At 39.2% G+C, this 15082-nt stretch overlaps 1 protein-coding gene across 3 annotated transcripts in view; it reads left to right on the top strand.

Moving 5' to 3' along the window:
- The window catches only part of ZnT63C (solute carrier family 30 member 1), a 139798-nt gene that overhangs the window by 4044 nt on the left and 120672 nt on the right, over positions 1–15082 (top strand). Inside the window, exon 1 of one of the 3 annotated variants that reach the window (XM_083143915.1) lies at positions 14601–14621. The exons of the other annotated variants lie outside the window; for them this stretch is intronic. The gene's annotated coding sequence lies outside the window, so the exon portion shown is untranslated. Of the gene's footprint in view, positions 1–14600; positions 14622–15082 lie in introns of those variants that run through there. 3 annotated transcript variants of the gene reach the window in all.

Below are 15082 nucleotides of genomic sequence, written 5' to 3' on the forward strand. Positions count from 1 at the left end.
CAAGTACTAAATTGGGACAAGGTGTAGTGATGGGTCCAGTGGAATACCAAGGAGTCATCAAGTTTCTTTGCTTGGGTGGAAGCACACCAAAGGGAACTTTTGATGAGATGAAAGTGGCCTATGAAGAGGATGCCCCATCATATGACGTATTGAGGCACTGGCATCATCAGTTCAAGTGTGGTCGGACTTCAGTAGAAACTGCCCCCTTTTTTGGGCGACCCCAGTCAGCCATTGACGAACACACCATGTGGGGTCTGTCGAAAAAATCATCCATGACCATTTGCACATGCGGAAGGTGTCTGCCCGATGGGTTCCTCGGCTACTCATACCTTTCCAAATGCAGGAATGAGTCATGTGCTCCCAGGCTAATTTGACCATGTGCCAGGAAAACCAGGAGGAATTTTTTGACAGACTAATCACCCAGGGGTAAACGTAGGTCCATCACTATGACCCAGAGACCAAGGTCCACTCAAGGTAATGGAAGCATCCTGACTCACCACCACCAAAGAAGGCCCGTATCCAACCCTCAGTGGGCAAAGTGATGTTCATGGTTTTTTGGGACCAGCATGGAGTAGTTATGATGGATTTCCTGGCGAAGGGTACCACAATTACCAGGACATACTACACTTCACTGCTGCAGAAATTGCGGAAGGCCATCAAAACCAAGAGGCATGGCATTCTGACCAAAGGTGTCTGCATCCTGCAAGACATTGCTCCAGTTCTCAACTCACATGTTGCCCAGACAGAAGCACGGTCCTGCAGATATGAAATCCTTCCTTATCCCCCATACTCTCCAGACCTTGCACCATCAGACTTTCACTCTTCCCAACCATGAAGTCATTTCTGAAGGGAACGCATTTCCACGACGATGAAACGTTGATTTCTGAGGTCAAGCCATGGCTTCTGGAGCAACCTTCAGACTTCTACAAACAAGGTCTCCCTTCACGGGTACATAGAACGATGGGAAAAGTGTGTGGCCATTGGTGGTTCCTATGTAGAGAAGGACTAATGTCTGTACCAATTTTCGTTTATCTCCGTCCATGGGAACTGGTTCAGGGGAAATCTTTAATGAACGTCCCTCGTACATCTGTTAAAACACATACTGCAGAGTTTTAGCGATTACATAAGATTTTGTTCAATATATGCTTTCGTGGTTGGGTTAGGCAGGTCAGGTTTGCTTCTCTTAGCATTAAAATAAATGCATTCTACTAAGGTTCTGATTTACTTCTACATTCATTCCCACTAGTCTAAGATATTTACTGTCGTTTGTCAATGGAGAATACCTTGTCCATGGAAAATGTGCATGCTTGCGTAAGGTAATTTTTAAGTTGTTTTTTTAATCCAAACAGTGCTCATTACTTCAAGGAAGGTTCAAATTTCGTGTGACATAGGAGAATTTGAAAAAAAATCATAAAACAATCTGAACTGTTACCCATTGTTAACCCTGTAAGTAGAAAAGATTTTTTTTTAAATGTAATTCAGCAGTTGAACAATATTATGGTACTACTGATTTGGAGGTTGTGTTTATGACTGCAACCTTTTTCGACACATTGTTTAGGGAAGTGTGCAAAACCCACAACCGTATTTGCATTTATTTTCTGTGCAGAACCACTAAATACTCTTGGCTTGAATTGTCGCAAAATGTGTGATTTTGATAATTTTTTTCAACACATTGTTAACTGTAAATTGCAATATTTCGGCAATTAGTGCCCTATAGAAATGATTCAGATGACATTGAAAAGGTCTTGAAGAACTCTTTCGCACAAGATATTACGTGCCTATGTCAGTGTAAAAACAATTGAAGGTGATATAACCAAAATTTAGGTAGCAATTTTCTTCAAAAGGTATCATCTCGTTCATCTCAATAACTATAAAATTTTAAAATGAGGTACCATGTTATCCGGAGATATGTTAGATTAGGGAATGCATGATATATATTTGGTAGATAAATTATTATACCAGGTGTTTCATAAATAATTGAGGGGTTGCAAAAATTTATTGCAAGTAAACTATTGAACTTACTTCATGATGAATGCGGTAAACGTGGTTTAAGAATCAATAATATTGAAATTATGTTAATGAAATCAGTCCAGAACAATCGAGGAATGCAAACAGTTTGTGCATGTATATTTTGTTAAGCTGAGAGTTCATATCTCTGCCGCTAGGTGAGACTCAAACCACTCACATCATTCACAGTGTTTTTGGCAATGTTTTGGTCCCAAAGATCACCGGACCTTACACCGTGTGGCTTCTTTCTGTGGGGTTTCATCAAAGACAGAGTATTGTTCTCACCCATGCCGTGTGATATCACAGCCCTAAGGTAGTGTGTCACCACAGCGATATACACTATAGACAGGTCCATGTTGATGCAAGTGTGGCAAAAAGTGACACCCATGGTGCACATTGAATATTTGTAGGTGTACAAAATAACTGTTTTGAGTTCCTTGTTCATTCTGAACTGGTTTCTTTAATGTAAGTTCAATATACTTTACTTGCAATATTTTTTTGTAACCCCTCAATTATTTATGAAACACCCGGTATTTCAAAAGTATAACAGAAATGAAAACACAATATTGTTTGAATTAACGCACATGAAGCTGACATTTACATTGCCAGTTCTTAGAAATACAGGGTAATTCAAAGGTCCAGTGTCATAGGTAACTCTATTAGTGCGCATAGTGAAAAATGGAAAGAGGGGAAAGTTGTTGGAAATATGTAAGTTTCAATCTAATGTGCTTGAATTTTTAACATAGTATGCACCATTGAAGCTGTACACTGGAACGAGCCTCAATGGTAGCCAGAAATGCCATGTAGCCAGTAGCCACATGCTTCTCCCTGCGTCACAATACCATCATAGAGTACTGGAAAAATGATGAAACTTACAATGATAATTACAGACAGCAGATTAAAAAACGTATATATGTGACATGTGTATCCCTCACTTCCAGACCACTAGAAAAGGATCTAATGGAGCTCCAGGTTGTTTACGTTGAGAGTACCAAACATTTATAAGACAAGATCCATGAAAAAACTTATTTCCATTTTTCACTATGTGCACTAATAACTGAGTTGCCTGTGACACCAGACCTTCGAATTACCCTGTATTTCTAAGAACTGGAATGTAAATGTCATCTCTATTGTTGTAAAGTATCGGACTAATTATCCATGTAGCGTCGATGAGTGTCAGAATCCAAAAGAGAGCGAGCTCCGGGACGGAGCTTGCTTTTATCATTCTAGGCGTCGAAAGGTTGTTAAACCTTTCAAACGCGGTAGATCCTGTTTAGACCCACGTGTTTGCCTTTCCAGTTCCTTGTTTTACGGAAGTTACAAGTTAGCGCATTCTTGGGATCACTCGCTGGTCGGACAAGTTCAGGAAATAAACAAGTGTGAATATTAACATGACGAGGTTTTCTCGGCTTAATGGTCTCCATATCTCTACACTATGTATGTTAAATTCAAATAATATTGTGTTTATATCCACTCCACTGGATCCATCACTACACCTTGTCTCAAATCAGTACTTGTAAGAGAAAAAACTAAGAGGAGTTCAGAATTGCAAATTACCTCATGACAGTGATTTATCCACACACCCCTAACGCCCCCCCAACACCCTCCCAAATTTTGACCAACACCCCCCAAGCAGAAAAGTGGAACACCCCCCTATAGGGAGGTGTAAGTGTGGATTTTTATATCAACAATAGAATAACAATACTTCAACATAAAGGAACCATTTGCAGCTCTACAAGAAGCGTAGTCCAATGGACCTTTGTGTCAAAGAAGGAGGGTGGAATTTTCAGCATGGTTATTTCCTGGAAACACCAGCTTCCTTGACAAGGCTTTGGAAGGAACACTGCCATCTGGAAAATGTCAAACTGACCTCTCGCCCTCCTTCCAGGGAGCACACAGTGTTGACAGTTCAGTGTTTGAATACCTAAATAAATATTTCTTAAATACGTTACAGATTTGTAAATTGAACCCCTGAGTCAATGAAATTTATATTGCGTTGCATTTTCCTTTCGATTCTTTCATATGAAAAATGTACGATAAAAGTAAGGGAAGATATTCAAAGATACAGGTTTGAGTGAATTGTGGTACTATGGTTAGCAACACTATTTTCTATAACTTGGGCGAGATGGATGATTTTGGAGTGGTAGAGAAGAGAATGGTCAAATGCCTTAGGCCTTAGGTCAGAATCTTAGTGTAGCATCTCAGTTTGTGTGTTGTCGTTCTGCTTAGTGTAACAATGCCTGAAACTTTATTGCAAAAGTGGTTAAAGAAGATACAGAATTTTGAAAAAGAGAATGGAATCAGACAGAAAGAAACTGAAAGGGGTGAGTAGAGAAGCAGTGACACTATGTGTAGGTATAATTTTTCCCAACGGATTCATACAGTACCAATATAAAATTTACTGACTGAGTATTCGCTATAAAACTGCAAGTAATTCATGAAGAACCGAAGTGTTTCATTCACGTCTATAGTTGATGTATGTGACCATTTTTGTGGCTCTAAGATTTTTTACCTTTGTAAATGAAATTATATATTAGAAAGAGAGTTGTAAAAGGGAGGGGGGGGTTCGCAGGAGGTGGTTGCCTTGGAGCTAAGGACAAATGGGGTGTCGAACAAGCAAGAAGGATAAACATAGAAAAGCGTTAATGTCCTGGTGTCCTGTGAAATTACTGGCATTCTATTAAATTAAAGTTATTGTCAGTTTGCAAAGATATAGATTTAGTAAAAATTGTCTTCCTCTTTTTATGTAGTCGGTTCCCTGACATAATGACATATTTAATTTTTTGCAACATTTAAGAATAAGCAAGGGAAGTATGAGGAATTAAACATAAAAATAAATTTAATTTACATTAAGTCCCAAATTTATATCTGACCATAGGCGCACCAGTGGGGGCACGATGGCGCTTGCCACTCACTGCCTGCTGGAAAACGTGGAGATAAAAAATTTGTTTGGTTCATTGTGTTCCTTGTGCTGGAAAGTGAAATAAATGCTATTCAATTTTTAAATAATTGAAAATAAAACATTACCTCAATTTAGAAGTGAAAATTCCTTGCCTTCCCTTTGCAGCTAACATGCCATATGTTTATTTGCACATGTTTTTTTCATTTTCTTTTAAGGCAAAGATACACATGACTCCTAAGTCCATAGTGTCTCTCGTCCAGTATTTGAAAGATAAACTCTCAACAGCGTGAATAGTATTTTCCAAAGTTTTGTAAGGGTATAGGACTTCAATATGAAATTCCTTGACCGATTTCGTTCAAAAGCAATACCAGGCATCTATCAACTTGCATCCCAACTTCCCACTAATTTTAAAGTCTTCATAACCATGCTCTAAATATATAGTTTCATTTCTTTATTTCAGTTTGTGAATCATTGTTTAAATAGAGATTTGAAAACAACAGCAGTATTTGTAACTCACTCGCAACATAGAACTATTAAAATTATGCATATTTTCTAACTGAAGCTAGAACAGGAGGGGGCAGGGTGCATGTGCTTAGGTAAAGAGGACACCGAACGAGCAAAGCAAGATTGTAAAGAGTAAACATCGTGGGATACTGTGAAATAAAAGTATTGACGCTATGTTTAATTAATAATATGCATTATCAGTTTGCAAAGAAATGGTTCTAAAAATTATCTTGATCGCTTCGCTCGCAGTGTATTAATTTATTTAGGTCATATTATATCTGTATTCAAATATGCAAGCCGGCGCACACCCAATGCATTCTCACTGATATTTCATCAATGAAGTGGCCACCCTCTAAGATGAACTCCGACTTACACCTATGACAAGAACCATACAAATACAGTTTGAGAATATTGCGCAAGTGTTCCTAATTTCTTTATAACTAGCTTAAGAATTGCATGAAATGATTTCTGGTAATAATGTGTTTAAATTTTGTGTTTTTCAATGTCATCTCGTGTCTTTTGTCTAACGATTGATTAAATCAAGTAGTGAACATTATCGGAAAGTAATACTCGAAATGTTAGACTGAAATGTTAACATTATCACAAAAATCTATTTCCCATCTTTTCCTGCATTTGACATATCTTTTTTACTGAAATGTTACGTGAAGGGAAGGGGGGTAGGGGGTTAATCTCTGGAAACATCTATGAACAAATTGAATTAGAAACTGTCCAAAATATTCACTTAACATCTCCATACTTACACCCCCCAAAAGTTTCCAACACCCCCCCAAGAGAAAAATCCTGGATAAACCCCTGCCTCATGACCTATGCACATATGTATCATTACACATATAAAATTTCAGTATTCTACATTAACTAGAACTGGGTCAGGGGAAATCTTTAACGAACGTCCCTCGTATGTTGCATGAGCTATTATTTGGTAGGTCTATCAATCTATCAAATTATGTTTTAATGAATCGTGCAGTTTCGGAGATACTAATAGTTGAAACTGACAGACGAACGGACACGATTAGTATCTTAAGCAAAGTAGGATACAGTCTGTGTAAAATTTGCAAAGTGATATCCTCCGCTATTTAGACCCACTCCGTTGCCGGATATACATGTGTGTTTTTTTCTATAGGTACTAAAGGAATTTGAGCCCCAGTCTAAAGGTGTAGCACACGAAAATGCAAGGTGAGCTTGTGACTTCACAACGGGCTAATATTTTCAGTGGAAAAAAAAGAACACTTTCAAGGGTTAGGTGGCAGAGCAGCCCTTGGCGAACCTCGCCCGCTTAATAAAGAAAATTTACCTCGATAATTATAAATAGGAAAGAATGGTAGTCGAGTTGCTCGATTTGCGCTCGACTATATTTATCATGCGTCATTTTCTTGTACCCCCGGATATCTCCCTAGGCGATGAGAGCACCATTTGCCTCACCCAATGAGTTTTTATGAAGTGTTGTTGAATGCGTAATTTGTTCTCTTTTATGAAATTATCAGACTGTTGGAGACTCACCCTGTATATGACGTCCAAAATGTCCATGGTGACGATGTATTTATTTCCTGAAAATAAATCATCGTAATGAGTTTGCCATTTTCAATCCTCTTGTCTGGTTAGATTACATTTATGGATGAAACAGGAATTGTAGGGGATATCACTTGGTCTATAATTTAATAAGATAATTCATTTGAATAAAGCGCGTATTTAAGGAAGGTCAGGTGGGGTCCAAAGTGTCAGCTTGCAATTTCCGATCACAATAAATATCGTAAATTTAGAGCTTTTTAGATTTTATATATATATAGCTGCTACCTACCTTGAATGGCTTGTGGGGTATTGTATCGAAATCAGTGATGGCGTTTTAGCATAACTTTAAGTGCTCGTATTGGTAAATACCCTTGGCAGTGTTGATGCATGGAAGATGTAGTTTAGTGTGCAGTGAGCATCGCCATTGCAATGTTGTTGCTGTGTTTCATTGCTGATGTACTTGTTAGGTCTCATAATTGGGCGGTAGTTCTTCTAAGGTCAGCGGGGGTGATCCTGGTCAACAAAGCAGAGAAGGTTGTTTCTGGAAACCGAACGTGTTTCCCGATGCATTGCACAAAGGAATGGAAATGCGTTGACGTTAACGAGCCACCGTTGACACAGATCTTCGTGCTTGAGAAGCAATGTGGATCGTGTGACGAGGAAAAATGGAGCGAGAGTTCCAGTCTTGAATAATTACGTTGCTTAAAGAGCGGAAATGACTGACTCGGATTGCCGTTTATGTCTCTTGTTTCGTGTTGTATTCGAAATTCATTAACCCACACAGCTCTGCCGATCGTTGCTGCCTAATGGTGTCGTCGCTTCCGCGGGCACGTATATGTTCTATCCGCAGAGAATTTCTTGCGTGGGAACTGCCCCGAGGCTTGTAATTGATTGTTGCGACTTTCTTCGTCGAGATTCTCACCCAGAAATTTCGGAAGAGAATCCTTCGAAATGTACATAGACACAGGTGTCTGGAACCCCCTCGCTGTAGTTTTGTACAGTCTCGGACAGTTCTGCATTGTAACGTCCTTATTGAAAGAGTACTGAAGCAAGCCCTCGATGTCTGACCACAAAGCGCCTTATGTATGGACAACCCAACCAACATCGAAGTTCTGCGGCTTGTATACCAATCACGGATATACAGGGTGAGCACAAAAACACTCCCTGGTTTTGAAAGGATATAACTTTAATACCAAAAGTAGTATTCTACAGAAATGTTCACAGTAGTTGTAAAAACTCATAAAGTTTTCGTGGTGTTCATTGGAATTACAAATGCGCTCCAACCACACCTTCTCAAGCGTATCAGGTGTGATGAAGTTGACAGCTGTACTGATGCGTTCCTGAAGATGATTCAAGGTTGTGGGTAGTGGAGGTACATAGACCTGGTCCTTCACGAACCTCCAAAGGAAAAAAATCACAAACTTTCATGTCCGGTGATCGTGGGGGCCACTTGCATAGATTTTGACCATTGGGTCCAGCTCGTCCTATCCAACGGTGTGGTAGGTTTTCATTCAGAAAGCTGCGTACAGATTGATGCCAGTGTGGGGGCGCACCATCTTGTTGTAGAATGTAGTCAACTCTCTCTGCAGCAAGTTGAGGAATTACCAGTCACGTAGCATTGTTAAGTAGCTTTCACCTGTGATTGTTGGCCCCTCAAAGAAGAACGGACCGTACACGCGACGCTCTGACACTGCACAAAAAACATTCACCCTGGGTGAGTCACGTTCCACATCAAGAGTGGCATGCGGATGCTCGCTCCCCCAGATCCTAACATTATGCCTGTTCACTTTTCCACTCAAGTGGAAGGTCGCCTCATCACTAAAAATGATCTTTGTCAGAAAGGTTTCATCGTCCTCCATTAAAGTGTGGATAGTCTCGCAAAACTCACGTCGCTTTACCTTGTCTTTTGGATACAACTTTTGAACCAATTGCAGCCGGTACGGGTGCAAACGCTTCCGTAAAATCTTGCTTACGGTAGTTTGTGGCACCTGCAACTGCCTGCTGGCTTGACATGTTGATTTTCTGGGACTGCGTACAAAGGCTTCTCGCACACGCTCCACAATTTCCTCAGAGATGGACGGTCGGCCAGAATGTTCTTTTCTTTGATCACAAATGCATCCTCTCTCAACAAATGTTGTATGCCACTGCAGAATGGATTTGTGTGTAGGTGGATCAACATTAAACTTCCGTTTAAATGCACTCTCACAACACTGCTTGTTTTGGCAAATTCTAAAACGCACCAGCTTCTTTGCTGCGGAGTGAACGCCATTTTCGATGTTACTGCCCTCTAGCTACCGAATTCACAACTAGCGATTCTGAAAAGAAAGATGTTAAAATATTTTGAGTTAACTGAGCTTTGGATATCAATTTTATCAAAATATTCAAGTAACTATTAATTTTATGACATCTTGAAACCAGGGAGTGTTTTTGTGCTCACGCTGTACATCTCAGTAAATTGAGCAGATGCCAAAGAGAAATACGATATGAACATTGCGGACGTAATATCTCACGTTCTCGAGATGGAATAATAGCTCTGTCCAGGTTTCGTCAGCGAGACCTAGATTCGATCCCGAAAATTTTTCTTCTTTCCTTTTTTTTTTTTATTTAATGATGATGCATGAGAACGAACCTGACGGTCTTGATCTATATTTTCGCACCCTGCATTATTGCAGATTCTAAGTTTCACAATTATGTTAATGCATTCAACGAAAATCCAACACACGTACACACCCCTTTCCTCTCACAAACGCACGTGAAAACAAACACACAAAGCTAAGTTTTCACTTCCAAGTGAATGTCCAAATAACATTAAATGGAAAAGCACAGAAAGAATGCATCTATTTTTCTCGCTTTCGTCAGCGAGACCTAGATTCGATCCCGAAAATTTTTCTTCTTTCCTATCAGTAAAGAAGTGTGTAATATTGATTTACAGGCATTTTGACGAAAGGACACACATCAGATTTGATCTTTTAATCTTTAATTTCTTCTAATAGGTCCTCTATCACAAGAGGTTATACGGGTTCTCTATCGAAGTGAGGGATATCATCTCAGTGGTTCCGTAGCCACAATTCTCCTCTCCCTTCCACTTGTCTGATTGATTTACTTTGTCTGTTCAAACTAACTCACGAAATACCATGCATCTAACAAGAACACACAGATATAGTATGAACAAGAAACACACCTAGCACCGAAGGCTCCAGGCTCGGGTTCTGCCTTTTTTGCGAGGGTGTTTATTTTTGTGTGTGTATTCATCATCTTCATCTATACCCTGTCCCAGTTAACTCTGGAGCAAGGACGCGCATAGCGTCAGAGAAGGGGAGGAAATCGAGTGCGCAGACCGAAGCAGTACACGCTGCTCGAAGGCTGGTAGTGGTAACTGCAGTCGCTCCTCCCCCCCCCCTCTACCCATGGTGGAGCCGTCTCGCGTCACTACTTGCACAGAGACTTCTTTTCGTTCGCCTGCTTCAGAGATAATTGAGACAGGGTATAAACAACATCCCTCATCATTGTCGTGATTAACCTAGGGACCAAAGTGACTCAAATAACAAATAAAGACGGCCTGTGTGATCCGGATGTTGGCCCAAATGCCTCCTTCCCCACCCCCGGTGATCAGATTCGTATGCTTGCAGTACAGGCGTAATTGCGGACGCCTAGACACAGCGTTACTTATTATACAGTTACTATTATTATTTGCGCTGTGACGCAACTATAACGTCGTTGTGTTTATTGTCCACCGAAGATTTCAAGCATCAGGCCCAATTTCGTCTTAATCCAGCCCTGCCTATTACATCAATTTTGTTTTCAATTGCAATAATTGGATCTAAAAATGTTAATGCTCGCTTCGCTCGCATTACAATTGTTCTCTGTAATGTAATGTATTTAAATAATATGTGGTGTATATATGTATTGAATAAACTTTGAATACTTACACAATTAATGTTGCATATGTATTTTCTTATTTTATGTCGCTCCATGTTGCATATGTGTAAAACATATGTTGTAAATGTAAGTTATACATGTTATATGTACAAAAATAATTATCTTCGGAGTGCATTTATCGTTCATTTTTTGCCATTCAAAAATACAGTTTGTGTCCTTGTTTTCCATTATTAGCAAATGTGAAATTGACGGGGTTGAAAAAATATTTCAAATAGTTTGTTCCAAACAAATGCTTTAGTACAGACTTTAGTAATTTATGATGATGATAACGTTTCTGATACTATTACTACTACCACTAGTAGTATGTTATGATTGTTTATTATTATTATTGTTGTTGTTGGTACGTTTATCCCCCCCCAGACAAATATTCGTGGTTGCGCCTCTAAAGAACGATCACCCTCTTGACGTCATATTTATAATCTTCTGCATGCATTTGTTTAAAATGCAGCCGTTAATGTTATTGAAGTATTTAATTTTAGGCCTTTTATTATTCAACTTATATGCTTTTTTTTTTAATGTGTGCCTTTCTTCCACATTTTTGATACCTTTTCTGCCTACATATTTAGGCAGTTTTTAGTGCCTGGAAACTTGGGCTCCAGTGATAATTCACCCTTTTAATACTTTAATTAGTGTTAAATACCCAAGTGACCACAATGGATTTGCTATGAAAACCAAACTGCGTTTTTAGACATGATTTTAATCAAGACATAGGATTTGTATCTAAAAAGAATATTATAATACTCACAAAATGAAGGGATTTTGTATAGAGTTGCAGGCTATTTATGGATATATGCGATCGGTTATCGACAATTTTACAGGCACATCAATATCCGTATGTCGGCCGATACACAGTGCCTCTCGGTTAATTTCTACTATCTTGTTTAGGGGTATTTAGACTACCGTAAGAGATCCTTCTCAGCAATAGCCCATTTTATTACATTGGATGTGGGTCCTATGTGAACACTCAGGGTGTCTACCAGTCTGGAAATCCTGAAAAGTCGACATTTTTGTACTAGTAGTAAGTTTTTGAACAAAGAAAGAGGACAAGATAGAAATTTTAAATTTGTTGTGGACCAAATATACTTCAGTTTGCTATAGTGAGTATATCTGATACTGATAGTTACAGTAGAAATTGCATTTTAACCTATTTTCAAGTAAGAATCTACTACAGAATATGGCTATTTACCAGTTTCTTGTTGCAATATTTGGGTTATCGTTGGTTGATATGAGTATTAGAGTATTAATACATATATTACTAAATTTTACTATGATTTTGTTTTATTAGTGCTATAGAATGTTGTCTTTGTAAAAAAAAAAGAATTCTTTGTTTATCATTAAGTCAATACGTGGCATCTATTATGTAAAAAGCTCATTCCTGATGTCCAACAGTTATTTTTTATTCAGTTTCCCTTCATGCTATTACTTTTAACTTAGTTAAGTGGGATTCTAAGGGTGATGTTTCCCTAAAATGTAGTGACTTTCTTACATACATGTAAATACATGAATTGCCCCAATGCCTTGGTCTGGTAATGTTATTTTTACGAAACCCGTTCTAACGATTCCATCGACTTTCTTTGACATCGTTACAACCCAGGAGTGTCCATGACTGTACATTCTTTATAGCGAGTGATTTATTTGGGATTTGTTATTTGTGAAGTCGTTCATTTCCAACAAAAAGCCAATTCTCCTTAGGTTTGGAGGAAACAGACATCCAACCGTTAATTAAACAAGTTTTACCACAAATGTGTATATTACACGTGAAAATACAGGAGACGGGAAACTGTTCTACGTCCGTCGGCGACGTTACTTTGTTGATCGGGTATTTTCCTAATGTGGATTCCAGGAACCTGATTGTAGAAGGAAGTTCTTGGGTTTCGATTGTTCCGCAGTCGTTTTCAAAGTGAAGGTGAATGCAAACAAAAGACCTTGTTTCGTATTGCATTGCTCACATTCACAGTCACTGACGTCAACGCGTTGCTGCCAACGATCATGCATGTTTGGTCAAGGAATATAGAGGATGTTTGGTAACCGTTGTATTCTCGAATGTGATAATGCTGCATGGAAACTACTAGTTTGCATCGTGCCGTTTTTGAGAAGCGAAGCACGACTACTTATATTCCGTTCTGCCGTGTATCAAATGGTCGTAAAACATACATAATGCGCGTTCCGAATTATGCGAAATTACTCTCCCGTTCCTCCTTTCACGTAAGGGTATGGCGTTGCAATACCTTCCTTCCCTTCTATTAACTGCTCAAGGCCACTCTAGCAATAAAGTGTGCTCTTGCATTTCTTGTCTTCATGATTCCCGTGAACTATACTTGCCTCGTGGAGAAAGTTATCCGAGTTAACTACGTAGATGGAAGTTGTATATCCTAGAAGGGAGATGGAATGGAATGTCTATGAGATTCTCGAGCTAAGGAGATAGTTGGGAATGCTTTACTACACAACTTAGCTGTCTGCAATTTTTTTTTTATTTGAGGAAACCATAATACAAGTATAATATATGTCATTAGCAGTTGAAGATATGAGGTTGTTAGAGAAGGATTGCAGATTCTGTCCACAGTCAAATCAAACTATTGTTTCGGATGACCAACGTTCATGTAAAGATGAATGAGGTTTACATGCAGATTCTAACGTCTATTTTTCCATGTTAACTGTTAACATGTTATTTCGTGGCCAGTTTTTGGACATTAGAAACTTACTTCCTTTATCGTCATTGCCTATATGTAAGCCCTAATTTATATATGTGAGGTTCCCCATATGTTTAATTTCAGCTGAAAAATTTTAGGAGAAGTTTCGTCAGATGGTTAGCACATAGGTAAGGTAAAGTTCCCTGTGCATATAGCACCGTTCCATGAAGGCACATTTAGGGGACGTACGGTGTAGGATTCCACACGTTCCCGATCTCTGCCATTTTGGAGGTGATCTCCACGCTCCGGTCGTCTTTAACCTCCCCCCAGGATTGCCCTCAGGTACACCCATTGATTTGAGGTTGGGTGACCCCCAGAGCCGCTTTATGCGGGGCAAGGATGGAAAATTCGAGACCATCGAACCTGGGTCTCCCACGTAGCAGTCAGACGCTCTACAGATTAGGCAAACCTTCGTTATTCAGATGGTTAATACAAATATTTTTTATCGCATTTCAAATATCTCTGCTCTTTTCAAAGAATTTTTTTGCATTGGAGACTCCTTCGTAGACGAAGAGTCGGGGCGGAGCCCCCACTCATAAATCCTGGCCTACCCTAGAATAATGTTATCTTTACTACCACCACTGACATTGCAACGATCTTGAAAATCACGTGGGTATTCTCGTTATTACTTTGTTGTTGTTTTGCGGAACCTGAATCTAACATCATAATGTACAATACGCGTTAGTATCTTCAACTATGGTCGTAAACTGTTTTCCATGAAACCGCCGAATAGTGTGTGTGTGGGGAGAAACCTTTGCTAATTCAATGCTAGATCGCAGCCTCCAGAAATCTTGTGTTGCTTCGAAACGTGAAACGAGGCCTTGATCTGATCTAAAGGATTTGTATTCGAGTCAGGATGGCATTGTTTTCTTATCAGCGTAAACCGTGTTCTTTGCTTTTCTAGCGATAATAGCTGATATCCAAAATCGCCTTGAGATTACACCGAGTCATCCGCAGCTAAGCCTCGTGTTCGTACTGGGTACTGAGTAAGTACACTGTATTGTATACGCACCCGTGATAGAAAGTTCTAGATTGCCTCAGTAGACAGCGACGTGAGTATTCCAGTTCTCTGTGTTGTTTCCCGATTTGATGTGTCAGAGACTTGGAAACTGTAAGATAAAACACTATTACAGTAAAACCTCGTTAATCCGGACTAATGGAGGGATAAGTTGACCGGTTTAAATAAAGTCCGGATTAACTGAAATATAAAGTGCATTAAAACTCCGTTTATAGCAACAAAACACGTTTATTATGGTGTATTTAAGGAGCCTAGGCCTAAATACACTATACAGTACAGTAAAATGTAAAGCAATACTGTACATACAATGCAGTACGTACGACGAATGCGATTGTTGACTTCTAGCGACATTTAAAACTTTGCATTCTGTTTTTTTTTTTGCCTTTTGTCTGTCCGGATTAAGCGAAGTCCGGCTTATCGTCAGGGTCTAGATTAACGAGGTTTTACTGTACTTGGCGTATTTAATCTAGTCTTACGATATCAAATAGGGTGTTC

The sequence above is a fragment of the Lepisma saccharinum genome, chromosome 1, assembly GCF_977018435.1.
Source record: "Lepisma saccharinum chromosome 1, izLepSacc3.1, whole genome shotgun sequence".
Lineage (NCBI taxonomy): Eukaryota > Metazoa > Arthropoda > Insecta > Zygentoma > Lepismatidae > Lepisma > Lepisma saccharinum.